Source organism: Lepidochelys kempii, chromosome 2, assembly GCF_965140285.1.
Source record: "Lepidochelys kempii isolate rLepKem1 chromosome 2, rLepKem1.hap1, whole genome shotgun sequence".
NCBI classification, from domain to species: domain Eukaryota; kingdom Metazoa; phylum Chordata; order Testudines; family Cheloniidae; genus Lepidochelys; species Lepidochelys kempii.
This window is the reverse complement of record NC_136381.1, coordinates 14,220,704-14,228,557: the sequence shown is the minus strand read 5'-3', so window position 1 is coordinate 14,228,557 and position 7,854 is coordinate 14,220,704.

Here is a 7,854-nt window from a genome sequence, read left to right as displayed (position 1 = left end):
AGATCTAAAAAAATCTTCCCACCCCCAGAGCAGCCTAAATTTCCTTCTCCTCCTCCAGGCCTAGGAAAATATGAGAGTCTTAAAGCATGCCCTGAAAGTCACCATACATGGGCTATGGTGAGTCAAGACAATAAGTGACTTCCAGAGTCAAGGCTCCTAACCACAGGCAAACTGCTGCCAGACCCATCTTTTTTAGATCAGATCTATTACTTCAGACACCTTGGAGGATTGCAATAGCTGTGTTATCACATGCAAAGGGAGTTGGTTTCCCAAGTAGTCAGGTCCCAAATCATTCATGGTTTTATAAGCTCAAAGCCAACACCTACAGTCTGCCTGCAAATCATCCAAAAGCAGGGACCTGCACAGGAATAAAAATGTGGCCGCTTTTGGGGGGACACTTTGTGTGCCTCCCTGATCCAGAGGAGCTGGTTCTCCCCTACTCCCCTTGTGGCCCAAGGAGCTGTCATCTCCCGCCCTGGCCTGGGGCCAAAGGAGCTCACTCCCCCACCCTGGCTCCGGGTGAGTCCTGTGCCCCTGCTCATGGGTTGGGGGGGGGGAATGCCCCTGCTTGCCCCCCCTTGCGCATGCCCCTGTCCGGAAGGCAGTGTAGACCATAGTTATATTGTGCTCTGAGTGGCAAATGCCATTGAATTAATGATATGCTGCATTCTGAGCTGGCAGCAATTGCTGAATGTAGGGGTAGGCTCACCGAGAACTCTGTTGCAATAATCTTACCTCTAGGTGAAAAATACATGGACAACCTTGGATAAGTTCACATTTGAGAGAAAGGGGCACAGCCATCTTGCCAAGCATGGGTGATAGAAAGTACACTTGGCAACCACTGTTTATATATCTCTAGAATTAGCTGGGGATCCAGCAAGCGCCCTGCATTATGAACCTTAAAAACAAAACAGCAAGCACACCCAACAAATTGGAAGGTCCTTATGTAACTTCCACCAACTCTTCCTGTTTTGCCAATCCCTCCTGTTTTGCCAATCCTATAATATCTATCTTGGTATTATCTGGGTTGAGTTTCACCCAGTGGGAAACCCTGGGGTTCACCCAGACCAATAAGGGGCTATGTCACCACCTGACCAATAACCCTGGGTGCTTCTGTGTTATGCAGCTTTGGCTCAGAACCCTGACACCAGCAGCCTGTTTACAGCACAATGGCCTCACCCTGGCTTCCACCAACCTGGTTACTCCTTCCAGTGTGACACCAACAGTTCTTCCAGTCCCGAATCTCCCCAGAACCATCCCCTTGCAGTGTCCAGTCCCTCCCATGGGACCATTATAGAAGTTACCAAGTTTACTATCTCCCAAGAGACAGAACACACACCAGCCTGTTTACTTTGGATGAGGATTTTACCCTTCAGTTTGGTCCACTGCATGGAGATGGTTTTGTAATAAGACAAGCATACGTTTATTTACAGAGAACAGAGATTTAAGTAATACAGTTACAAGCAAAACAAAAAAAGACACTTTCTAATTCATAAAACTTAACTTCAGCAAGTATCAATCTCTGTCTAAGCAGGATTCTCACGTATAGTCAGTTTCCAGCTACTGTTGCTGCCTGGGCCAAGTGGCTCCACTTTTCATGAGCTAAAATGGCGCTGATCCCCTATGTCCCCAAGGTGATAAGTCACAAAATGGTTTATTGCCTCTGCTTATATCTTCTCAAAGTTCATTGACCCTGTTTGAAAAGGCAGGAAGGCTTTCCTGGGGATGCAGTCTCCATCCCCAATTGAAAGTGTTAAGTGGCCATCTTCCCCCACTTGCTCACCTGATGGCCTTTTTTTACCTTCTATATAAATGTGTTTTTCATTGTCTTTGATCACACTTGACTTAATTTACATTGAAGACACAGTCAAGCCAGCAAAACAAGACTTCTTTGTCTAGGACAGGCGAGGCTTAGGCATTGCCTGCCAAACACATTTTTGGAATATATTTCCAACACACACCTATAATTCTTTATACATCACCCATACACAGATACTGCAGTGATATTAATGGCCAGTATGTTACCAGTTTACATATGACACCTTACACAACACCTTCTAGGTACAGATTATGAAAACAATGAGTTGGGGCTATGAGTGTGTCAGGTCTCATGAGAGTTATGGTAAGGTGTGCCCTCTGCTAGTTGGCTCCGAGAGGCTCCCAGGATCACAGCTAAGAACCCCTCATCCATGACCCAAATTGTTAGACACTGGATCAGAAGGGACGGAAACATGAAGCTATGTGTCCTTTCCTTTCTGTCATGCAGCATGACTGGAAATCCAAACAAAAGTGAATCAGGATTCCACATGGAGGAGAAGGGCAACATTAAACGTTCCCCTTCTGTGTAGCTCTCTATAGCCTCTCTGTGGCCATAACATGTGACCTCAACTGTATGCAACCACAAGGATCGAGGTAGCCTGAGAAGAGAAGGAGATGGAAGAACCACTCTGCATCATGTTGTTCTTTGAACGCAGTATAACTTGGATCATAAATTATTGCTGTTCTGATTAGTTTCCCTCTATAGCTTTGACATGTCATATGTGGAAATTGCTAATCCAGCAGGTAGAAGATCAGACAATAATAATGATGCTTTGCATACTTCTAGCACTTTCCACCCAAGGATTTCAAAATGCTTTTACAAACATTGATTGTGCATACTATAGCTACTCAGGATGTTGGCGTTCAGTGCATTTACAGAACATCCAGAGAGTGGCATCCTGGTGTATGCTCTTTGCAGATGATGTAGTGCTCATGGGGGAGAGCAAAGAGGAAGTGGGAAAAGATTTAAAGAAATGGAGATGGATACTTAAAAGAAACAGCATGAAGATCAGCAGATATAAAACAGAGTATTTGAGCTATAGATTCAATGAGAGCTTGCATGAAGACAATGGGACTTGGAGACACCATCGGGGGAAGGGCAGTGGGGCAGCCACTACAAAAGGTATAGCAATTCAAGTATCTAGATTCAATAGTACAAAATAGTGGTGAACTCAACAATGAACTTATAAGCAGAACTGGAAAGGTGTGGACTAAATGGAGAGAAGTGAGTGGAGTGATCTGCGATAGGAGAGTGCCTATCAAATTGAAAAATAAGATGGTAAATAGGTCTGCACTTTTGTATGACTTTCAATTCTGGGCACTGAGGAAGAGACAAGAGAAGATCCTGAATACAGTGGAAATGAAAACACTAAGATGGATTTTTGGAGTTACAAGAATGGACCATATTTGGAACAAACAAATGAGAAGAAGTGTGAAGGTGGTACCAATTACAGAAAAGCTGAGGAAATGCAGACTTAGATGGTTTGGGCCCGAGAAAAAAAGTCTGGAAGAATATATAGGAAACAGGGTATTAAACTTAGAAGTGGAGGGTAAGAGAAGGGTTGGAAGACACAAAACTAGATGGATGGATTTCATACAAAAGGATTTGATTAGCTGTGGAGTTTCTGAGGAAATGCTGCAAGATGGACTGGAATGGGGAAGAAGGACTTGAACAGCTGACTCCATCTAGATGGGACTAAGGCTAGAAGAAGTTAACAACAAAGAACAAAAAGTAGAGCTGGTCAGGAAGTTTTTGACAAATTGGTTTTTCATTGGAAAATGCCAGTGCATCAAAACTGAAATGCAAGAACACACCAGTGTCAACTACACTTTCATTGGGAAAGATTTCTCAGCTCCAGGATGGAATTTCTGGTCAAGACAGACTCAGCCCAGAAGAATTCAGTGGTTAGGGCACTCACTAATGACATGGATCTTCCACATCCCAGGTAAGTGTCCTACCAACAGGCTTTTCTAGGGTGGGTCAGTTTCTCTTTCAATCTTGCTTTTCATGAAAACATTCAAAATGTCTTGATTTCATCTGCATGCAGACTGGGAAAATTATTTTTTTTAAGTCCTAAATATTTTCACAGGACAGGAAAACCACTGCACACCTCCAAGCAATTCTGGATGGCAGGAAAATATTCATCACCATTTTATAGACCGAGAAACTGAGGCAGGGGGAATGTCAGTGATTTGACTAAGTTCAAATAGAAAATTAGTGCAGACCGAAGAATAGTGTTTTACCCACAATCATATTCCCCTACCTGAGTCAGCTGTGCTGTCAGCCCTTGAGGGGGATGTAGAGTAGTCAACATCTGAAAGCTTTTCCCCTGTTGTTCCCATAGACTTTCAGTTAGTTGTACCTTTGACCCTTCACTCAACTCCTTTCAAGTGACAGGCCCAGTGCTTGCCCTTCTCTCAGAGTGGAATCCCATGATTCTGCCTACTCTTAGACTGGGTCTCCAGGCTGAAGCACCCCCTTTTACCAACCAGGTGTCCTCAGCAGGTCCAGTTGGGTTTGGCCCCTAATCTACGCTTCCCTTCAGAGGCTGTGAGCAATGGATACCAGATAGCTTCTTCAAATCAGTTTGCATGTGTACATATAATTCCGTAAATAACACACAATATATACCTCATAAAACGTAAATATAAGAGTGAGACGGTTCTCGGAGTACCTAGGACTGAAAGTCACCCCTCCAGCATGAGGGAGTCTTACCTGTACCTGGCTGGGTGTCAGCTCCCTACCACCCCAAACCTTTGAGTCGCTCAAGCACCATCCTCTGGGCTATGCCAGTGCTGGTTTTGCCTTGCAGGTTAACAATAGGTGCACCCCAGTTCCTGAGTCCCTTTGAATTGTTCCCCTGCCATGTCCAACCCCTGACACTAGCTACTCACAGAAACTCCAGATTCTCTGCCCCTAAAAGAGAAGTATGTCGCAGTTCACTACTGTTACTTTAAATCACTACTCCTGTAAACCACACAGCACTCAAGAGCACTTGTAATAAAACAAAAAAAAAATACAGATTTAACTAAAAACAAGAGAATATGATGGAAACAAATGTTTTTTTTATGAGAACATCTTGCTCCTCAAGATGACTCCTTAGTGAAAGGATTCAGAGGCCCTCTCCCTTCTCTATGTTGTTTTGAAAGTCTTTTGTTTCTATTCATAAAGAGGACAAATCCTTGCCTTTTACTTTCAAATGGTTTTGTTTGCAGTTGTTTCTGATGGTTTTCCATTGAAAGTCTTGGGACTGAGCAAGACTAAATAATCAAGCCTTGCACTGCAACACAGACTAACAGGGCGGGGTGACAATTCCTTCCTACCTGACTGGCCCATCATCAAGACATATTATCCCCCTGGTGAATAATTTTTACTCCACATCCATAAAGCATACTTTCAATATAAATACATTAGTCCCGAAGTGTTTTCTGTGTCTACATCTCACAATGATTATGAATCTTGACAAATTACAAACTTTCTGTAGATACCTTACATGTTACTCTTTATGGACCAATAACCTATAAAACATATGTTTTGTGTGAATTTGCACTGAGGTGAGAATTGTTTGCAAAGAACAAGGGACACTTTGCTTAGCGGCTTCAGTGTCAAAAAGAGTCATACTCAAATAAAAAACTCAAAAGAAGCTACATTATAACAGTCACATTTAGAAATAATTTATACCAAATGTAAGATGAACTTTGGATACTGTATCAACTTAAATCTCTAGATGTCTTCTGAGTTGATAAGTAATATATTTGAGTGGGATACATGCAGTCATATCCTTCATCCATTCTGACACTGAAAGCACAGATTCCCTTTGTCCAGTGTCTCATTATACATGTTCTTGCTACACATTATGGTAGTCCCATAAGTTTTCTTTGATAGCTATGTATAATGTGGTTCTGCTCTGAAAAGTGACTGTGAAGATGGCATTGTGGGGTGCCAGACGTCTTGCATCTCAGTGATTTCCATATCAGATATGCTCATCTTAAAAGTTACATGATATTTTTCCCCTAACTCCCAGCCCTGCAAACTCAGATTCTCAGTCAAGATGTGTTCTTTCCTTCTTCTATACCACCACTGGAAAGAGACTCTGGAGCTCAAAATCTGCCCTCATGTCAATCTGTGCAACCCTCCCATTTTCAGATTATGACCTCAGTTATACTTGTGTATCCCCATTATATCTTCAAAATTGTGCTCATTTACATCAGTGAAACTCCATTGTCAACAATATACCATTTACCCACATGTAATAAAGAGGATAAGCATCAGACAATATGGTTGCACAGGTGTCCCAGAGGGTATAACTTGTCTTGCAAAATCGTTGTTACTGGCAATGAAGTGCAAGTAGGACAGAGCACAGCTTGATTGTCGGAAACGATGTTGAGTTTGCAGGGCTGGTTGTTAGGAAAAAAAGAAACAGCTTTTTACTTGTAAAGTAAGTGCACTTGACTAGGAGCCACTGAAGCCCAAAGATAAGGAATTCCATGATAAAGCTTTTACAGCCATCATTCAGAACAGAAGTGCCCTTTAATATAACTTAATATTTAAAATGCCAGTGTCTGGATGAAATAAACTAATTGCACCCAGAAATTCTTGCATTCATTCTATTGCTGCCCAAAATTTAGCAGTATTTCTACTTTCCTAAGCCACTTGCATTAACTCCCTCATCTCTAAAAAGAAAAGGAGTACTTGTGGCACCTTAGAGACTAACCAATTTATTAGACCATAAGCTTTTGTGAGCTACAGCTCACTTCATCGGATGCTGGGGAAGAAATTGAGTGGTAGCATCTCCCAACACCATCCACTTATGGCACAAAAATGAGAGGTCACTCTTATAAATTGTGCAAATCTGTGACCCTCTTTTTTTTTATTTACGGGATGAGTGAAATTGTTTACAATGTGGACATTTAAATTATCACAAGGCCAGTGCCATGCCAAAGGTGTTCCAGGCTGTGCCAGCAAGGGCTGGGGGGGGAAGGGAAGATACCAGCGAAAGAAGGACACTCAAGCCTAAGAATAGTAAACTATGCTTTATTGAAGGAAGGAAGAACTTACACTCCAATCTGTGCAGGGAGACCCTAGGACGCACAGAGGGGCTGCAGGGGAGTCTGGCCATTCGGGACTGCTGACCAGGCAGAACTCCACCAGGGGGGAGTCCTCTGCGGCGCTATATTCCCCGCGCTTATCTCGGGGTTACATGGGGTCAACAGCTGGTTACATTCTTATATATATAATTTATGCTTACTACATAAACTGACTCATTTACAGGCAAATATATGCTGAGCTATGCTACAATATCTTTTGGCAGGGTCTGTCGGACAAAGTTCATTGAAACTGCCTGCATCCTCCGCTTTCATCCAGTCACATACTCAGTCCACCACTTAGCTCTTTGCCAATCTTCCGCAACCTTGCCCCTACACTGGCCCAGTTTTAAGACTCAAATCTGGGGCCCCCTATTTCCCTATCACAAAAATCTGGAATCATCACTAAGTACTTTTACAAAAGAACCTTCCTTTCTTACTCTCCTCTGAAGTAATCTCATTAATTATCTTACCCCAGTCCGTTCACCTTGCTTCTGAATCCTCTACAGAAATAACTGCCAGATCACTTAATCTTTCTTGTCCCATGGATATTCTTCAATAGGTCTTGATTAGTTTTATCTTGCTGAAACGCCTTTCATTAGTGGCCACAGTTACAGGAACACAGCAAAAAATACACTGATTTTAGGTAAACTTGATTCTAAAGACTTATAGTGAATGTAGATCAATCGGCACCATTGTTGCTGAAGTCATGCTTAAAGATTCACTTGTAAAACCTGGCAAAGAGCTAAATCTTGTTCTCAAAACTCCAAGTTTAAAACCTCAGGGTAGGTGCTTGCTAAGTTTCGAGCGTGCCTCTTTAGGTCCTTGCTGCTGATACTTTTCAGTTTCCAGCCCATCAAAAAAGTAAACCTTTGTCTGACTCTATTGTACTTACACATCCTGTCATCCAATTGTGTCAATGTTGTGTCTAAGATGGGGTTAAAAACATAA